Below are 21,246 nucleotides of genomic sequence, written 5' to 3'. Positions count from 1 at the left end.
CAGTTCCCTTCTAAAAAGAAAACCGGAGTAGCGCCGTCACAGAGCCAATGGTTTCCAGGCATGGTATTTGCAGAGCCCATTTGCATTTATGGTTAAACAGAGTCCTGGGTTATTTAAATCCATGCTGTGAGACCAAGGAATCCCTAATGCCAAAAGCCACCATGTTCGGGGACTGTCACAAGAGGACCGAGTAGGTGAGTCTTACCATGAAAGCGTTAGGGTTACTGGCTGCCACCTGGTGCTCACCGTGCTGCTCTTACCTTTAGTTGTGTAAGCTCCACAAAGACAATCGGGAAACATTTTTAAAAGGCTAACGATTGTTCTTTCCCTCCTACTTAGCCTTCAGGGGCCACTTCAAGGCAAGTATCCATAAAACTCAAGGCTTGTCAAGAGAACAGCAGTAGAGTTAACTACATAATTGGGGAGTGAAATACCCGAGGGTTCTTTCTCTAGTGGTGGTGACTGCTAAGTGTTGCAAAGGCAGTGGGTAGTGTCCACACGCGGGCTGGTCAGCTCACTCACTCTCAGCATGGCCAGAACCACGACTTGGTCCCCACACAGACCTATCAGCTTAATGCCAGGCAAAAAGCACTGTTCCACGGACGGCGGGGTCAAAGAAATCATTTTCCTGTATGAAGCACGGAACTTTAGAGCTGCGAAAGATTTACAGATCCAGTCTGTTTCATTTTATAGATTAGGAAACTTGGGGTTTTAAGAGAAGGGACAACTTGCCCAAAGTCACGGGGCCAGGATAAAACTGACTCCTTAACTCACACTTCTTTTATTACAAGAAATATCAGTTAGCCATTGTGCTCTGCTACTCTAACTCCCACTACTCCCCACCAGGAATTGTCAAGGTCATCAAATGAATCACACGCAGATGTCAATGGCTTTACTGATCTAAGACTTCATTCACAACAGTTTCCCCAAACTAGAATTCCTTCTCCCTCATTCCTTTTCTCCTATTTGTCTTTGAATTGCCTCATAAGTCCCCACGCCTTCACAGAGCCTTTCCACCAGCGCCAGCCTTTACTAGTGTTTTCCCCTTGTGAACTCATAGCTTTATCATGATCTTAGCTAATATTTATCACGTAATTACTGTGCTTCAGGCATTGTTCCATGCACGTTGACTATATTCTCTCACTTAATCTCCGGAACATATGAGGTATTATTATCCCCATTTAACAGATGAGAAAACAGAGGCACAGAGACCTAATGTTGCCCAAAGTTATAAACTAGAAGATGACAAAGTCAGGATTCAAAACATCCTACTCGTACTTGTTTTTTTGCTCTTAATTATTGTTGAGTTACACTAGATAAATTCCCAGAGGTCATGGGTAGTGTCTTAAATTTCTTTTATATCCCTTTCACGGAGAATAGGATTATGCCTCGAACCCAAAATGAGTCCAACTACCGGGGACTCCATGGCTCCCACAGTCACACTCATTCTCAACCTTGGGTCACCTGCAGTTCCTACTTAGAGGACAAAAAATACTGCAAGAGAAAGTCAGTGAAGCTCCTGACAAACTCTTGTGACCTGATTGACACACCTGGGCTCTTCACAGGTAAAGCTATCATCCAAGGCTAAGTCCTCTGCCTTTGCTTCCAGATCCTGTTTCCTCCTGCCTCCTCCAAGACCACGTTCCCTCAACTATCTCTGCTCTCTATCACATTCTCAATCTTTACCTTCCTCTCCTACCTCTGTAATTTTCTCTTTACATCTTCATCCTCCAACTCTCTCTTCATTTGGCTGAAGTGCTCCGTCCTGTTCTGTGTTACCCTGGTTCTGTCCTTAACCGCAGGCTCCTCTTCCCCTACGACCTCTCTTTCTTCTTTAAGGGCTGGCCTTCTGCAATCTCTCTGTTAAACTCTTTCTTTCGGGGATCTCATCTACTCAAAATAACCTGTACGTGGGTGATTTTCAGATTTCCATCATCAGCCCTGACTGTCACCACTTCAAAATGAAAGCACTTAAAACCACGTTTTTACTTCGCAAACGGATTTCTCTTCCTGGCTTTCTTAATTCTGTTATAGGGACCACCATATTTCCAGCCATCTAGAGTGGGACCTCAGTCACCTTTGCCCTAGAGTCCTTCGCTGCCCATGCCGACCAGTCACTAGCCTTACTAATTCTTCTTCCTTCCGAGTTTCCATTTAAAACAGTATCACCATAATTCAGGTCGGACTGCAACAGTTTCCCACTTGGGGACCAGTCCCCAGTCCACCAGGCACATCTCCAAAGATCTGTTTCCCTAAAAATCTGCTTCCATTATGTCATTTCCCTCCCTCAAAGGTACCAGAGATATAGGACTGAATCCAAATGTCTGCCATTTCACTACCATTCAAGGCCGTTTACAACCTCACTTCTCAAACACTCTCTTCTACTGCGTCCCTATAAGAATATCTACTCCGATGACTGTTTTTGTTTTCTAGTTTGTTTTATAATAATACAATAAAGGGAAGAGATCTTAAGTGCACAGATTGGTTATTCTGTACATATGTATACCTGTGTACATGTACCTGTGTAACCACTGCTCATGAGACATAGGTTTTCCAGATGGTTCTCTTGAGCTCCCTTGTCAATAACCACCAACCCCCGTACTCTCCCAGCAATGGTCATTCTGACATCTAGCACCAGAGTTAGTTTGGTCTGTTCTTGAACTTCATACAAGTAGAATATACATATACTTCCACTCAACATCATTTCTGTGAAGTTCATCTTCATTGCGAGTGTAGCAACAGTTCATTCTTTTTATTGCCATGTAGTTAGTATCCCATGGATGACTATAACACAACTTATTTATCCATTCTACTTTGACAGTCATTTAGGTTATTTATAGTTTTAGGCTATTATGAAGAACCTTTTTGCACATGCTTTTTGGGGCCATATGTGTTCGTTTCTGTTGAGCACACAGCAGGAGTGGAATGCGAGGTCCCAGGAGGGTGTATGTGCAGCGTTCGTGACACTCCTACCAGCAATGGAGCGGGCTCCAGCTGCTCCACATCCTCACCGACACTGGAAAATGACACAGTGTTCATTTTACCCATTCTAGTGCGTATATATACGGTGATACCTTGTAGTTATTTAAAAAATTTTACTGACATGAAATTTATATACCATAAAAGTAACCATTTTAAAGTGAACAATTCAGTGGCTATTAGTACACTCACAATATACTGCAATTACCACCTCTATCTAGTTCCAGAACATTCCCATCACTCCAAAGTAAAACCCTTCACCCATTAATCAATTTCTCTCCACTTGTCTCCTTGCCTCCCCGGACCCCGAACCCCCGGCTCCTGGCAACCATCCTTCTGTATACTGCCTCTATTGATTTATCTATTCTGGATATTCATATAAAAGGAACCTTACTATATATAACCTTGTGCGTCTGGTTTCTTTCACTTAGTATAATGTTTCTGAAGTTCATCCATATTGTAGCACGTACTCATACTTCACTCCTTTCTGTGGATGAGTAAGGTTTTGTTATAGTGTGTGTTCATCATAATTTGTTTATTCATTCATCCATCGATGGACATTAGTGGTCTTTCTACTTTTTGGCTATTGTGAATAGTGTGTGCACATGTACTTATTTTAGTCCCTGTTTTCCATTCTTTTGAATATACACCTAGGAATGGAATTGCTGGGTCATATGGTAACTCTACGTTTAACTTTCTGAGGAACTGCCAAACTATTTTCCACAGTGGCTGCACCATTTTGCACTCTCACCAGAAATGTAAGCAATGTAAGGGTTATGATTTCTCCATGCTCTCCAATAACAAGGAATGCTTGTTATTTTCCTTCTTTTAAAATTACAGCCTTCCTAGTGAGTGTGAAACAGTATCTCAATGTGGTTTTAATTTCCATTTCTCTAATGACAATGATGCTGAGGATTTTTTCATGTGTTTGTTGGTTCACTGTAGTTTTAATCTGCTTTTCTCTGATGGTATTGAGCACCTTTCATGTATTTACTGGCCATTTAGATCTCCTCCTTTGTGAAATGCCAGTTTAAGTCTTTGCCCACTTTTTCTATTGAGTCATCTGCATTTTCTTATTGATTTGTGGGAGTTCTTTGTATATTCTCCATGCAAGTCATGTGTTAGATATATTTCAAATATGTTTCTCCTTTTTACTTTCTTAATGGCATCTTTTGATAAACAGTAGTTCTTAATTTTACTCAATCCAATCTATCAATCTTTCTTTTCATCTTTTTTTTGGGTTGTTCTAGGAATCTTTGCCTATCCCAAAGTCACGCAGCTATTAGCTTATGTTTTCTTCTAGAAGCTTTATTGCTTTACCTTTCTTATTTAGATTTCAAATCATTTGGGATTGATTTGTGTATATCGTGTGAGATAGAGGTCAAGGTTAATTGTTTTCTACATGGACATCCACCTGACTCAGCCTCAGTACAAAGTTTGCTCCCTGTTACTTTCATTGACTCCTAAACATACTTTTATTTCTTATTTTAAATCTCCTGAAATCTCTCTTTCCTTCTTTCCTAAGTTCTATGCACCCATTAAAACCAGCTTCAATGCCTCACCCTTCTGAGGAAATTGTCTTACAAACAGAAAAAATAAACTTCTTAGATTTAGAAAGAACTTACAGACCACCTAATCCAACCAACCTTACTTTACAGAGAAATAAACTTATCAGTAAATTAGAGAGGCTGTGTGGTCTACCTGCTACCATGTTTCCCCGAAAATAAGACCTTGCCAGACAATCAGCTCTAATGCATCTTTTGGAGCAAAAATTAATATAAGACCCGGTCTTATTTTACTATAAGACTCGAACTTTCATATCATATCGTATCGTAGCGTATATCATATCATATCATAAATATAATATAATACCGGGCCTTATATTAATTTTTGCTCCAAAACACGCAGTAGAGCTGACTGTCCGGCTAGGTCTTATTTTTGGGGAAACACAGTAATTAGTGACAGATGCAGAGCTAGGGCACATATTTCTTGGCTTCCAATATAATGCTCTTTTCATCACGTCTCAGTCCCTTAGGTAACTCACCTTGTCCATCACATTGCTACCATCTCAGCTTTCTTCTTCCTGCAGTGCTAAGAGGAGACAGCCAGCTCAGATAATGAAAGAACAATACAAGTGACTTTTAGCCCTGAGCGTTCCAAAAGAGGGTGAACTAGACTCAAAGTTGGGGACAATAGATCAGGGCTCTCTTCATTAGGTCATCCCGGAGAATTAAGACCTTAAAATGCCAGGTGTGGCCTGGACACAAACAAATAAAGATGAATCTAAAACAAGGGGAAAAGAGTGGAAGAGGGAAAGAAAACTGGCAGTGGAGTGAGGTTATAACAGGGATGAAGGAAGAAAGCCAACTGGGGAGAATTGTTAGGCAAGGGCACAAATGTTACGAGGAGGATCAAATAGCAAATAGTATTAAAAACTTGTCTCAGACTTAAAAAAGAACAAAGTTGAAGGACTGAATTTCAGATATCAAAAATCAGATACTATAACCAAAGCAGTGTGGTACTGGCATGAAGACAGACATATAGACCAATGGAATAGTTTATAGAGCCCAGAAACAAACCCTCACATATATGGTCAAATGCTTTTCAACAGGAGTGCCAAGACCATTCAATGGGGGAAAGGACAGTCTTTTTAACAAATGGTGCTGAGAAAACTGATTATCTAGATGCAAAATGAAGTTGGACCCTTAACATACAAAAATGAACTCAAATAGATAAAATATCTAAATGTAAGAGCTAAAACTATTAAACTGAGAAGAAAACATAGGGGAAAAGATTCATGATTTTGGATTTGGCAATGATTTCTTGCATTTGACACCTAAAGCACAGCAACAAAAGAATAAATAGATATATTGGATTTCATCAAAATTAAAAACCTTTGTGCATCAAAGGACACTATAAAGATGGTGAAAAGGCAACTCACAGAATGGGAGAAAATATATGCAAATCATATATCTCATAAGAGATTAATACAAAGACTATATAAAGAATTCCTGTAACTCAACAACCAAAAAACAACCTAATAAAAAAATGGACAAATGACTTGAACAGACATATTTCTCCTAAGAAGATATATTAGTACAAATGGTCAATAACCACATGAAAAGATGCTCAACATCACTTGTCATTAGGGAAATGCATATGGAAACCACAATGAGATACCACTTCACACTCATTGGGATTGGCGATTACAAAACAAAGCAAACAAAATAGAAAATAAGTGTTGGCAAGAATGTGCAGAAATTGGAATCCTTGTGCTGCTCTGGAAAACAGTATGGTGGTTCCTCAAAAAATTAAACAGAATTACTGTAAGATTAAGCAATTCCACCTTTAGGTACATACCCAAAAGAATTGAAAGCAGAAACTCAGTCAGGTATTTGTACACCCATGTTCCTAGCAGCGTTATTCAAGATAGCTAAAAGGTGGAAACAGCCCAAGCATCCACGGACAGATGAACGGATAAACAAGATGTACTATATACATACAATGGAATGTTATTTAGCCTTAAAAAGGAAATTCTGGCACATGCTACAACATGGATGAATCTTGAAGACATTAGACTAAGTGAATAAACTAGGCATAAAAGGTCAAATATTGTATGATTCCACTTATATGAGGTACCCATAGTGAAATGCATGGAGACAAAAAGCAGAATGGTGGTTACCAAAGGCGAGGGGGAGGGAGAAACGGCGAGTTATTGTTTCATGGGCACAGAGTTTCGTTGGGAGAATGAAAAAGTTCTGGAGCTGGACCGTGGTGATGCTTGCACAACAATGTCAAGGTCCCACTGTGCTGTACATTTAAAATGGTAAAATGGTAAATTTTATATATATTTTACCATACTTTTCTTAAAAAGAGGGGAAAAAACCCAAAACGTTTACTGTGCCCCCTCCTATGTGTCAGAAACAGTACTGATGAAAGCCCCCCACCTTCAGGGCCCTTAAAGTCTCCTGGGGGTGGCAGGCAAGGAAACAGGGGAAGCACGGACAGTATGACAGATCCAAAAAAGTACAATCGGCTTTTATAAACACACACAAGCAGGACACAAACCAGTTTAGAGAAATCAGAAAAGGTTTCCTGGAGAAAGTGACGTCTTAGTTAAGGCCCGAGGATGGCTGGTGGAGTGCTGGATGGCAGGAAAATGGACGGCAGGAAGAAGAACTAGTCTATAGAAGAGACCACAGGAGAGGCCGATGGCTCAGTTGGTTAGAGCGTGAGCTCTGAACAACAGGATTGCCGGTTCAATTCCCGCAGGGGATGGTGGGCTGCACCCCCTGCAACTAGACTGAAGGACAACGACTTAGAGTTGATGGGCCCTGGAGAAACACACTGTTCCCCAATTCTCCCCAACACAGAAAAAAAGAAAGAAAAAGAGACCACAGACCAGGGAGATCAATCCACTTGGGCACTGTAAACCGTTCAGTGTAAGAGGACTTCAGAAAGTTAACTAACAGGTCAGGAAAGCAAAGTCATTATCACGGGGAGGAGTTTTAATTTTATCCTGACGGAATCAGGAGATATTAAAGGCTTTTAAATAGGGAATGACTTGATCAAACTTCCCTTTTAGCAAGATCATTCCAGCTACAAGTACAGAATGAGGCGGGCGGGGGGACGTACAAAGCCCGAGTGAGGACCCTGCAGAGACTGCTGCAGAGATTCTGCCGAGAGACAATGACAGCCTGAACAGGGCCCCGCAGCAGCCGGATGTACTCAACAGTCCTGTCGACTAACTGAAGTGGGAGGGAAGGGAGAACGAAAAGCAAGTCAGAGGCCCAGATTGTTGTCATGGGCAAATGGAGGTAGTAATTCACTGAGATGGGGAATGAAATGTGACGCACGGCTCAGGTGGAGATGCTGCCTTCCTTGCTTTGGTGCTTCCAAATGGAGACACTGAACAGGCAGTAGATACACGGAGTTCTGAAGTTCAAGGAAAAGGCTTACCCACAAGAACTAAAAGAAGGCAAGAAGCTTGGTGTAGAACTATAGCTAGACTCCGAGGGCTGCCAGCCAGCTCGTTGCATGTTGATATGTAGCTCATTTGGAATTAGCCAGAGGAGCTGCTCTGCTCTGGGAGGAAGGTGGGCGGCTCTTATCACAGGAGAAGAGAGAAATGCAGCCAGATGGATAAGTTTACACTGTCCCCACTCCCTGGGCCCCTCCTTCCTCCAGTGACAACTAGATGCTAGGCTGCCAATTTCCTACTTTGTCACGTACAGATTTCATTTTGGAAAATCATATAACAGTTCTAGAAATTGAAATAAAAACAATTTTGCCAAACCTTAATTTTACTCATTTGAAATATAAAAATTACAGTCCTAAGCCTCTCTTGATAACATAAAAATCTGACTCTCCCTCCTACACGTTTTTATGGCCCAGCCCCACCCTGGTGACTGTCGGCATCCATGCTGACAGTGGCACGGTGCATTCTTCTCCTTGCTGGCTTTCTACCTCATGAGGCGACTGTGAAGTTTATTCTTCCTAAGCCTCACCCCATCGAATTTCCCCAAAGCTGAGCCATTTGCCTCTGACTCTCGATAACTGACCTCTTCCTAATCCTTTTCATATACCGTATATCGCCGTGTATAATATGCACTTTTTTGCCCCGTTTTGTGAGGGAAAAATAAGGATGCACGTTTATACATGGGTAGTACTAATTCCATATCTATATAATGTTTTTAATTCTTTTATTTATGTTTATGAGTTAAAAGTTTAACTCTAGAAATCAATAATGATATCTGTATGCAAAATAATACCCTGAAGGTGATAATCAGATTTGTTTAACTTATGACAAATTTGCAATAAGGAAGAGTTCTCAGCCTTCTACGATGCGTAAATATTGTAAATTTGTTACCAGTACATAAAATTTCTTGTACCTAGTATCTGTTCTTGTGTTTTGTAATTATTTGTTACATAAAATTTCTTGTACCATAATATGTTAAAAAATAAATGCTAAAATTCCTTTATAATACAAAAAACAAGTACCTAAATGTAAACAAATAAAAATTTGAATTAAAAAATTAAAACGAAAGATTTTTTTTTTTCCCCCTGACAATTTGGGCCAAAAACGTGGGTGTGCATTATACACGGGACCAAATTATACACAGCAAAATACAGTAGATGCTCTTGGTTGACTTACATCTGTCTGTCTTCCTGCAGAAACCCTTTGAAGGGTGTGTTTATAGAATATTTTGAAAGAGGCCTAATATGGACATAAACGTAGATTAACCATGATAAATAAGCCCATATTTAACTAACTAACTCTATCAGAAGGTATTTGTGAAGTACTTACACCTTTCAGTACTGGAATATTTTGATCTAAAAAAAAGGAAGTTAAAACCAATGATTATTATGATTTTAAATGGATCCAAAATTTCTCTGAGCGAGTCCCATCAGCCGAAAAGGAAGACAGGCTTCCACCTTGTCTATACATCCACACAACTCTCAAGCCTCCCTTTCTATCGGCCTCTCCGCACACAGCCCAGTCAAGCTGTCATTAGGCTTCCATCTCCCTGGCCCTGCAACATACAAGTCAAAGTTTTCCTCTATTTTTATCACCTATGTCCCATCACCACTTTTCTTTTTTTTCAAATTTAACTGGCTTTCCATGTTTCTTTTATTTCTTCCACAAAGCACAGCGGCCTTTCCCCTTCACACCCCACACATTAAACCCCGTGTAGACTCTGGTTGTTGCCTCACATCTACTATCATTCTCTTCACTAGTCTCCTGATTCAAGTTCTGATGCAGACAATTTTCCTAACTCTGTAATTGAATAGGGTTTCATTTTTGTGATGTGAGGTTCTCTACTTCTCTTTGCCTCAGTTCCAACATGTTCATTGGATTTTACCCTCAATTTCCTGTGGGAATTGTAATATTCCCAGTAATACTGAGACTCTCTGCTCACCTATTTGGTCCCCTCCTCCTGTTCCCATGCAATGGTCTAAAGAGAGAGCAAATTTTGTCTTATTTTCCACTAGATTGTTTCCATGTTTCCCAGAGAACTAAACTACTGGCACACATTTAACATCTAGAAAAGAAATGTCTGTTAATCGGTGCGCATACTCCTCGGAGGACCAAAATATTTAGGTGTGTAAGACTGGCTTCTGGGTACGACTCTAGAACCTGGATGAGAAACTCACACTTTACATAGTCTCCCATAAGCATTTAGTGGGCATAGTGGGAACAGCAAAAATCCCTCCATATGAGGGAATATGTTTGGGGTAGAGGGAGAGAGTAGCTGTACACGCTAAAAAAATTTTTAATTCTTAATTATAACCAAGGAAAAAGAAATCAACACATCTTGTATTTCAAGTTGTTCTTTTCCTTTACAATTGGATACAGTTAATCAGCATAAGTCTGCTGAATATGTGATTCGGGTTAGAGATGGACTGCTTCTGATTAAAACTCTGATGGTTTTAAGCGCTGCCTCTGTACTATATATAATGACTATGAGACTGACCTAAGCGACACCGAAAGTACCAGGGTTAATACAGTATCTTAAGATGTAGAAAGTGCAAAGTAAATATTAGTTCTTAATACCACTTGTACCACCAGTATAATTTCTCCATTCCACTCAATCTTCATCAAATAAATAAAAATCCGAAACAATTTCTGCAAATCATTACATAAGCCCTGCTGAACAAAGATAACATCATTTGTGGAAATAAATTTTTGTCAGGCAGTCAGTGACACTAAACACTATAAATGTTCATTTTTCAGTTGATACAAAAAAATACAAGTGTAGGTATAAAAAGGTAGTTAAAGAGTATCAATATATGATACATACAAAAGACAAATGTGGGCAAGTTGTAGATACTCTCTATTATGTTACATACTATATACAGCCAGAGGCATGTTTGCCAAGTTCAACTGAGGAATAAATATGATCAATGGAACAGAATAGAGAGCCCAGAAACAAATCCATGCCTATATGGTCATTTAATCTATGACAAAGGAAGGAACAACTTACATTGGGGTAAAGACAGTCTATGTAATAAATGGTGCTGGGAAAACTGGACAGACACATGTAAAAAAAATGGATCACTTTCTTACGCCGTATACAAGCACAAATTCAAAATGGATTAAAGACTTAAAGGTAAGACCCAAAACCATAAAACTCCTAAAAGAAAATATAGGAAGTAACCTCCCAGACATTACCCTTAGTAATATTTTTACTGATGTATATCCCCTCAGGCAAGGGAAACAATAACAACAAAAATGAACAAATAGGACTACATCAAACTAAAAAGTTTTTTCACAGCAAAGGAAACGAACAACACAACAAAAAAAGATCCTACTGAATGGGAAAAGATATTTGCCAATGATACATGGCAAGATGTAGCTGATAAGATACAAACCTGATAAGATACAGGTTGTTTCACTGATCAAAAAAGGTGATAGTCAAACAAAGTCAAAACCTAGGGCATTCAAGCAGCTCTGAGTGCCAGAGCCTGGCTGTGGGTAAGAGGTCTGGATACAGGCCCTACAAGGTCTGCTCTTCACTTGCTGAATCATTAAAGGTGATAGTCAAACAAAGTCAAAACCTAGGGGATTCAAGCAGCTCTGAGTGCCAGAGCCTGGCTGTGGGTAAGAGGTCTGGATACAGGCCCTACAAGGTCTGCTCTTCACTTGCTGAATCATTCACTCACTAATGGACAGCAGGGTAGGCCACTAAATGGTTACTAGAAGATAACCTACTGAGCAAATTCAGAAGCATCGCTCATACTTCTGTGAGGTTGTAACAGGGAAGGGAAGAGGGGTCACCAGAGTAGCTGCTGTGGTATTCAGACCACACAAGTGGAGACTGCAAGCAGGGAAACACACAACAGGAAGGTCTGAGGTACAGCTTCAACCACGGGAATAATAAAATCACCTTCCTCATAGAATTACCACGGAGAGCAGATGACAGAATATCTGTCAAGAGCTCCCCAAGTGCTATACAAATGTCAATGCAATAATACACAGTGGTCTGGCTATGAACTGCTAGGAAGTCATAGCAGCAAACACTCCCATGTGGTCAGCCATGATGAAAAAGAGCGTAGATCTCACATTAACAAAATGAAGAATAAAAATCTATGATCCTCTCAACAGATGCAGAAAAAGCACTGACAAAATTCAACGTCCACTTATGATAAAAACGCTCAACAAAATGGACACAGAGGGAACATACCCCAATATATTAAAGGCCAAAAACAGGATAGATCTTTCCTGAACAAGATTTTAGACTTGCTAGGAATCTTAGGAGATTGAGCTGAAAGTGACAAACTCTGCAAACAGTTGCTAAAGCTACAAATTAATGCCATCTCATATTTGTTTAGTGCTTTAACATTTACAGAACATTTTCTTATCCTTTACCTCATTTCATCCTCACTTGTGAGGTTAAAGGAGCAAATATTGCTAGATCCAACTTCACAGGAAAGGGATTTGGGGTTAAAGAGGTTAACTGACTTATTTTGTATTAAACAACGAGTGTCACAGGGACAAAATATTAAATGGTCCTTGTCCATTTTCTCAGGAGGGAGAGAATTCCTTTCCTGTTGAGACTAGCTATCTTCCTGACGCGGAATAAAACGGTGCGTACGAAGGGAACAGGGAAAGCTACCTAAATAATAATAATGATGATGATTATGGTGGTGATGAAGAGGCCAGGAAGGAAAAGTCTGGGAATGTGACTGATGCTGGAGAGCACAGACCAGGAGAAAGCTGTCGATCGGGCTGGGGAGTTTGGGGACAGAAAGGAGAATGAAAAAGAGGAGCTAGGACAACTATTGTATGGGGTGCTTAAAGAATCCCTTTTCGGAATCTTAGCAGTTTAAAGTCCAACAACACCTCCTGTTAACATCTTCCAGAATCCTTCAGTAAAGAGCCGCATACTCATTAAAAGTCTTTGGAATTGAATTTGAGTGTCTTTTGTTTCTGTTGTTTTTGTTGCTATTCTGTTTTGTTTTTACAGTGCCTTGAGATAAAAGCAAGGTAGCTTACAAAAGCAGGGGGTTCCATCTGAGTGACAGAGGCATGTGGCGGAGTGTGGGCTGGGATTCAGTGCTTGTGCTTTCTACCCCAGTGCTTTTCTCTGATAACACGCTGGCGCTAAGCACTGTGGACGCGACGTGGACAGGCGCTTTTCAGAAGCCTCCATCAACACCGTCAGCGATGCCTCATGAAACGTAACCTCCAAATATAAAGCACAGCAACATGCATCCCAAGGTGGTTAACAATGTTTTCACAACTACTTACCAACTGGAATCGCACCACCGTCCTACGCCAGGCTCACAGGAGTTAGGTGACTCGCTCAAGGTCACAAAGTTGGTAAGCAGTAGCAGTGCCAGGACTTAAACTCAGGATGTGACTCTCCATCCAGGGTGCTTTACTTTGTATGATGTGTCTCATTCAGGAAAAAAATGTTATAATGGGCCAAGCACAGTGGTAGCAAGATGAGAAATGTATTTCTAACCTCGTCTGTAATGTAGTAACAAAACTTAATCTTATGCTTTTCCTTGAGACATCCAAAGTTCTCTCTCTCGTCTACTCGGAGAAGACGGGACTAGCAAAAGACCCTGGAGGAAAACTTAAGGCAGAAAAGAGTGCGTGATGATTGTGGTCCTTCCCTCCAATTAACCGCTTCGCTGATGACAAACGAGTTAGACTCCTCAGGAGGGCAGGACCCACACACCCTCAGGGGCAACCCAGTCATTCTGAACTGGTGGATACAACTGGGAACCAGTATGACATTTAGGTCTGATGGCCACGTCTCCCTTCTGCTCAAAAACCTTCAGACGCCACTGCTTTTTGATTAAAATTTCAAACCCTTAAATGAGCACTCAGGGCCCTTTTCAGCCTATTAATAGACACTCTCTGCTTGTATTTTATGCTCCATAAAACCATTCCCCACTCCTACTGTACTTTTCCATCCTTACATCTTTGGTTATGCCACTCCTTTCACCTAGGATGCTATCTTACCTCTCCTTGCTTGGGAGAGCTACTCAGATTCCCCCTAGTCAGAAACAATCTGTCCCTCCCCTCAGTATTTTGTATCACTCCTAAAATACTCCTTATAGTTTTATGTTTCTGTGTTTTCATTTTCCCTACCTGATTATAACAAGCGCCTCAAGGGAAAAATGATCATGTTTACTACTCATTGCTTCCCAATGCCTTGCCTTGCTCACAAAGAGGAACACAGTAGGCCATCGGGTAATTGTTTGCAGCAAAATTAAAGAATAGTTGGTATTCAGTTATTGCCTTAACTTACGTAAGCCAACAAAAACAGCCATATTAGGAGGCAAATTCACCCTACTCTCTCATCAATAACACATCCAGCAGTTTTGAGATCTTCAATATGTAAGAGAACCATGGCTCAAATCATCTATATAACTAAATTTCTGTTAATTACCTTTCCACACACCCATAGTCTAAGATCTCTGTGATAAAAGTTAAGTGATGATTTGGAAATAGGACATTTGTTGTCCATAAAACAGAATGTCCACTGTGAGCTCAAGTTGCCATGCCTTCGTTCAGACCACTAGGTGGAAGATGGCAATACATTCCAACAGTCAGGCCCAACAGACTGACTTACTCCTGATACGGGGGTTGGTAAGTTGAGACAGTCTATAAAAACTGTGTTATTAAACAATGAGGACTCAGATAGTAGTTCCCTTGGGGAAAGGTAGTGTGTGACTAGGAGAGATGGGGGAGGCTTCTGGGTTGCTGGTTATACACAGGTGACTTGATGGAAAATTCAGCAAAGCGTACAGTAATGATTTTTCGTTTTTCTATATGCATGTGATATTTCAATGAGATTTTATAAAATGAATACTGATAAAACTTATCTAGTATTAAGAGATCATACCAAGTAAAGCAAGATTTTAAAACAACACTGACAATCAGATGACATGAAGAAGGAACAAATTAAATTTTTTTTAATCGTTACTTATCTCAATCCTGGGTTTACTTTCTTCATTTTCCTACTTCTTCATTCATTATTTCCAGAAAGTACTGGCATTTAAAACTCTGGCTTTTCATTTCTCTAACTCAAAGGTTCCAGAGAGAATTCTGGAATTCTTATTATTCAATCTATGTAGAAAACCTAGTTTAAAGTTTCCCATTAAATGGCTCCGTTTACAGAAGGTCCCCTTCCGGTGTGACTTTTTTATTCATTCGTTCATTCAATAATTATCTACCAGTGCTTTCTATGTATCAGACATTGTGCGAGATCCTGGGATTGATTCAATAATGAACAAAATGCCTGCATCCCATCTTTGTGGAGCTTAAACTCCAGCAGAGACAGACGGATCGCCAGCCAATTACAATGCAGTGACACAACAGCATTAAGGGTAAGCGACTAAGGAGCCACATAACCCAGAACGAGGGGCAGACGGATGTGGGCGTGGACTGGTGGTAGGGTTTCCTAAACAGTAATAGCGAAGCTGAAAAGAAAAGGAAGATTGTTCTATGAACATGTGAAATGTGTGAAGTCCCAGGGACAAGATCAACAGAAAAGAAGAAAAAAAAATAAAATTAAGTTTATTTCTCTGAAGTTTGATCCAGCCTGCCTCCAACCCCCTGAGAATTTCTTCTCAATAGGAAGTGGTTAACTTGTGAATCACGCTGTCAGTCTGAAAATCATTATTTGTCTTAACATGATTTTATACAATACTAAGCAGCATCCTTTGGTTTTAAAAATCATAGCAGTTTTTTCCTCTAAACCCAATAGTTTAAAAAGAATTTCTTTTTCAAGCAAAGAGAACAGTAAAGCACTCATCAAGTTAACGTGTTTGAAAATTATAGCCAGTGAACTGTAAAATACTCTCAGGTCCAAACTGGAGGAAAAAAACCTCTGAATGGCAGTCAGTTATTACTGTACAGTCATATTTTGATATCCTGTGGCCTCTTTAACAAATAACATTTATTGCCATTTTTCCTGGTTGCAAAAATAATACATCTTTCATTGCAAAAAACTTGGAAAATATAAAAAGTAAAAACCATCTATGAGCCTACTACCAGGAGAACTACTGTTAAATCATTGCATGCTCTTTCATTTGCTTGTAATTTTACAAAATTGAAGGTCACATTCCATATACGTTGCTATAGACCGAATATTTGTGTCCTCCCCTAAATTCATCTGTTGAACTATGAAAATCCCTATAAAAGAGATGCCACAGAGTCCCCTTTCCCCTTCTGCCCCAGGGAGAGCACAGCGAGAGGTCCTTCTGTGAACCAGGAAGCGGGGCCTCACCACACTCGCAATCTGCCAGCTCCCTGACCTTGGACTTCCAGCCTCCAGAGCTGAGAAATACATGTCTGTCGTTTATAAGTAACCCAGTCTGTGGTATTTGTGTTACAGCATCCCAAATGGACTAAGCATGCATTTTGAATCCTCTTTATCGCAGTTATTTTATGAAATATTTCAAGTAAAAAAACCCATACAGATAGGAACAGAACTTTAGAGCTACAACTGAAGCCCCCGTGTATTCTTTCCCACACAAGTCCCCTCTGCCCTCCGCAAACCACTATCAACCACTATCCTGAATTAGGTTTTCTCAAATTCTTGCATATTTTTGTATTATTACCACATAAATATTATATCCACATATAATATAAAGGATTGTTTCTCATGTTCTGAAACTTTGTATAAATGCAAAATACTGATCATCTCCTGAAACTTGCATTTTTCCACCTTATTCCTGATATTATGGTTGACACTTATTTCATTTGACACATTTTTCTCTAATTCATGCATTGTCATGGCTTCGTAGCAGCAGTTCCTCGTTCGGCTGTACAACAATTTATTCACTCCCCTGTTGATGAGCCTTTGTTCCCACAACTGTGTGTTATTATACCAACAAAGCTACCATAAACATTCCTGTCCAAGTCGCCATGCGCTTGAGTCAGAGTTTCTCTTGGATACATAATATACCTAAGAGTTCAATTACCGGGTTCTAGAGTATACACGTTTAATTTCTAGACATTTTCAATAATCTTAAACATTTTAAATAATAAAACTGAATAGTTCTTAAACAGAATTATCCAGGGATCTCTTCACCCAAGTATCTCTTCTCTTGTTTGGGCTTGAGTACCATAATGAAATAAAACCAAACGATTAAGTAAATGTGGAAGGCTGAACAATGACCAGAAACCAGGCTCTATGCAGAGAACCCACACACGATAGTACAAGAATGGTTACACAGTAATCACACCCGACTGTTTTCAGTTTAATGTGCTATAAAGGAAACGGGGAGGCAGCCTTAACTCCAGCACAGCAGGAGAACCCTCTTCAGACTGTATTCAGGAGGAGAGCTAGAGCACAAAGAAGAGAAAAGACATATGCTGGGGTCATAAAGAATTAATGGCAAGAATTTTGCAAGCACATTGGTGAAAGCAAACCTCCTTAGCCAAACAGTTGAAGATTCTTATTGAAAATCTGAACTTTGAACAAATAGAGACTAAGAAATTGATTTTTTTTTTTTTTTAAATGGCCATTCTAGTGCAAAGCCATGTGGAAGACAGGTCAGAAAATAACAGCCGACCTTGAAAATGATAGAAGGGAATACAGAGATGACTTCCCTCGGCCTCTACCTTCAAAGGATTCCTAACTGTTGCGTGTGTATATGTATATGTGTATATATGCATGTATACACATACAAGTGTAGGGTAGATACTCGTATGTATGTCGTTGAAAAAGCCCCTGGGATTCTGATCCACCACTTCCCTTGGCAATCTCCCTTCCCTCCACACCCCCTCCCACATGCCTAGAAAACAATGCGATAGGTTCTCTATATAGAAAATTGATGCCACACACAACAGAGCTTTACAAACTCCTTCCACATACACTACCACGTTTGATTCTCAAAATAACCTGGAGAAGGTGGGTGTTGCTAGTCTCATTTTACAGATGAGACATATAAACCTCCGAGAGGTAAAGCAATCTGCCCAAGGTCTCAGTGAGGGGTGGGGAGGAAAGAAGAGCTGTGAAAACACTTGAGGAAACAGAATCATGAATATAGGTCACGGAAGGCAGACCTCCAACAGGGAGGCCCAGCACTCTGCAATGTGCTTTGGACAAAAAAGGTTTGTTCAGAAGAGTTGGGGAGGGGGCAGACATGTGCCTCCGGCTTCAAATGAACCCATAATTATTTCTTACATCCAAAGAAAGACCTAAAACAAATATATTATTCTGTATACTTTTCTGTATGATTCAAATATTTCACATTCAAAATAAAAGAATTCCATGGGCAAAGTTTACAGATGCCACCACTCTGAGGTTAGGATGCCAAGAAGTAGACAGTACCTGAGAAAAGAGCTTACTTCTCCAGGGAGCGGAAGAGGTGAAGGGATAATTACGTCTAGGACAGAGGTTAGACACGAGTATACAGGCAGGGAGGACAGAGTTATGCAACCCTTAGACCTAGACGGGAGCTAGGGAGGCCCCAAAGAAATAAGCAATACTTTATACGCTGGGTCAGGCTGATTTCAGTAACCTGAGATGACACATGTAGGACCAACTTATTCTATAAATTGTTCTGAAATAATTCCCCCACTTAACAGAAAATTCGCGCTTTTTAAAACAGCTAAATGTACATACAATGCAATAAGTACTGTGGGAAAGAGGCATCACAGGATTGAAAAAGAAAAAGGCTAGGAATGCCAGGATTTATCTTTGGAGGACAGATTCCTCTTTGGCGTACAAGTGGAGGCTGCGGTAAGTTGCTTGAGTAAATGGTGGTAACAAAACCTGGCCAGCCAGAGAGTCAGGGTTTAGGGACCTTATTTCCTCAAAATCTCTCTGGGAAAACCATTTTTAAAAAACCTGCTCTGCTACTTATCTGTCTCGTTGTTTTCACTCCTGTCCCTGATCCTTCCATATCCCCACAAGGGGGTGGGCGGGGTGAGGTGAGGTGGGGTGGGGGGGGTACCCCGCTGCAGGTGCGTGGCTGGGCCGAGAATAGAACCAGCCTCCGGTCTGCCGGCTCACTTCTGGACCATGCTACCTCAGGAAGAACATTTGAAAATAGTAACTCTCCCCACCTTGAAACCAAGCTGTGCCCAAGCACATGATCAATGAATGAAGTTGGCTGAGTGACTCAGCACTGGGCTGGCTCTCCTGTGAGTCAGGCCCAGAATCCCGAGCGCTTGGAAGCACAGTCTCTTTAAGTAAGACTTTAACACCAAGGTCTTTACCGCAGAGACCATTCAAAGATTTCAGGGATATTTTATCCTGTGTGAACAAGGATTGGGATGTCACCTCTAGCATCTTAGACATGAATCAGCTTGAATAATTCTATCGTCCATGATTTTCACGGATGTCGCTTTCTTTCTTTGTACACTGTAGGTTGCCTCCGATAATAGCCTTAGAGTCCGGAACCAGTTGAGGTAGATGGAGGCAAGAGCACAGACAAATCAGTTCATGACTGGCTGGACCACAGGAATTAACTAACCATTTAGGGTCACATCTGCATCTCTTCCTCTTTAACACAGAAAAAGACCCCAAAGTAAGGCCTTCTCTTCTTCCTCTGAAGGATAACAACTACACACACCGCTCTGGGGGCCTATTGGTAATCTGCCCCAACCTGACCCTGTCAATAGCCCTTGGTTTTGACCACCTGCTCCCAGCAGGGAAGAAGCTAGCCTCTGAGCAATGACCCTTGTGACAGATGGCACGGCACAGACAGAAAAGGGCCAGCCAAAAATATTCCTTCCCACAAAGGGAGGGAGCCTGGGTGTTTAAAGGCAGGAGTCAAAGGAACAAAGCAATGAAATTCACCAAGTGTATCTAAAACTTGCCCTCAGGATAGCAATAGTCTTTTGAATGACAAATGAATCAAAACCCTTGATGAAGGGACCTTAGGACCCTGGGCACAGCAAGCTGCCATTAGCAAGGTTTTGGAACAAATTATCTTAGAGAAGAGTGTGACAATGAGATTTAGGAAAGGACTCTCAGAGCCATGAGAGAGAACCTGAACACTTAAGGCAACTTTAGAATCAGCTCAAATTTCCAAAGAGACTGACTAGTCTTGAAATAACACAAACAATTCAAGAATGAGAGAATGTTGATTGCAAAATGTCAGTGCCGGAAAGGACTTTCATTGGCAGGGGGGGAAATCCATTAGCCCCTGCTTTGGTATGATTACCAGTACTAGGCAGGAGACATAAAAGAAGAAAAAGCGAAGAAGCTGGCATAAAACACAAGGTGAGGAAAGGAAGTGCCACTTCCCATGTGCCAATGCCCACCCAGCACTCAGCAGCAGCTCTTACAGCCAGCCACCCTAATCCTAAAGAAGAAGCATTATTATTATTAATGTTATTATCATTATTTTTTTTTTGCCATTTTACAATGAAAAACCCCATAGCAGTATTATTCACAATAGCCAAAAAGTGGAAGCCACCCAGTGTCCTTTGACAGATGACTGGGTAAGCATAAGGCGGCACAGACATGCGATGGAATATTGTTCAGTCATAAAAAGGAATTTCTGACATGTGCTGCCACATGGATGAAGCTTGCAAACATTACGCTAAGGAAAAGAAGCCTGTTACAAAAGGACAACATTGTATGATTCCTCTTATATGAGGTACCTAGTGTAGTGAAGTCCATAGAGACGAAGTAGAACGGTGGTTACCAGAGGCTGGGAGCAGGGGACAATGCGTTTAATGGGTACAGAGTTTCAGTTTGGGAAAATGAAAAAGTTCTGATGGGTGGCGGTTATAGTTGCACAACCACGTGAATGTAGTTAATGCCACTGAACTGTACACTTAAAAATGGTTAAAATGGTAAATTTTATGTTATATATATATTTCACCACAATTTCTTTAAATGGAAAAAAAACAAGACACTGAGGTTAAGAAACTTGGCCATGTCAGTAAGAAAAGATGATATAGGAACACTTGTGACAACATGGATGGATCTTGAGAGAGTAATGCTGAGCGAAACAAGTCAGACAGAAAAAGCAGAGAACCATGTGATTTCACTGATATGTGGTATATAAACCAAAAACAACAAAAGAACAAGACAAACAAATGAGAAACAGAAACTCATAGACACAGACAATAGTTTAGTGGTTGCCAGAGGGTAAGGGGGGTGGGGGGTGGGGGATGAAGGTAAGGGGGATCAAATATATGGTGATGGAAGAAGTGAATCTGGGTGGTGAACACACAATGGGATTTATAGATGATGTAATACAGAAGTGTACACCTGAAATCTATGTAATTTTACTAACAACTGTCACCCCAATAAATTTAATAAAATAAAATTTGAAAAAAAA

At 40.5% G+C, this 21,246-nt stretch overlaps 1 protein-coding gene across 9 annotated transcripts in view; it reads right to left on the bottom strand.

Moving 5' to 3' along the window:
• SCN8A (sodium voltage-gated channel alpha subunit 8) overlaps nucleotides 1–21,246 on the bottom strand; it is a 164,158-nt gene that overhangs the window by 118,790 nt on the left and 24,122 nt on the right. The gene's annotated exons all lie outside the window — the stretch shown is intronic.

Source organism: Rhinolophus sinicus, chromosome 1 (genome assembly GCF_057876585.1).
Source record: "Rhinolophus sinicus isolate RSI-liver-muscle chromosome 1, RSI-T2T, whole genome shotgun sequence".
NCBI lineage: Eukaryota > Metazoa > Chordata > Mammalia > Chiroptera > Rhinolophidae > Rhinolophus > Rhinolophus sinicus.
This window is presented reverse-complemented; position numbering and strand designations above follow the sequence as displayed.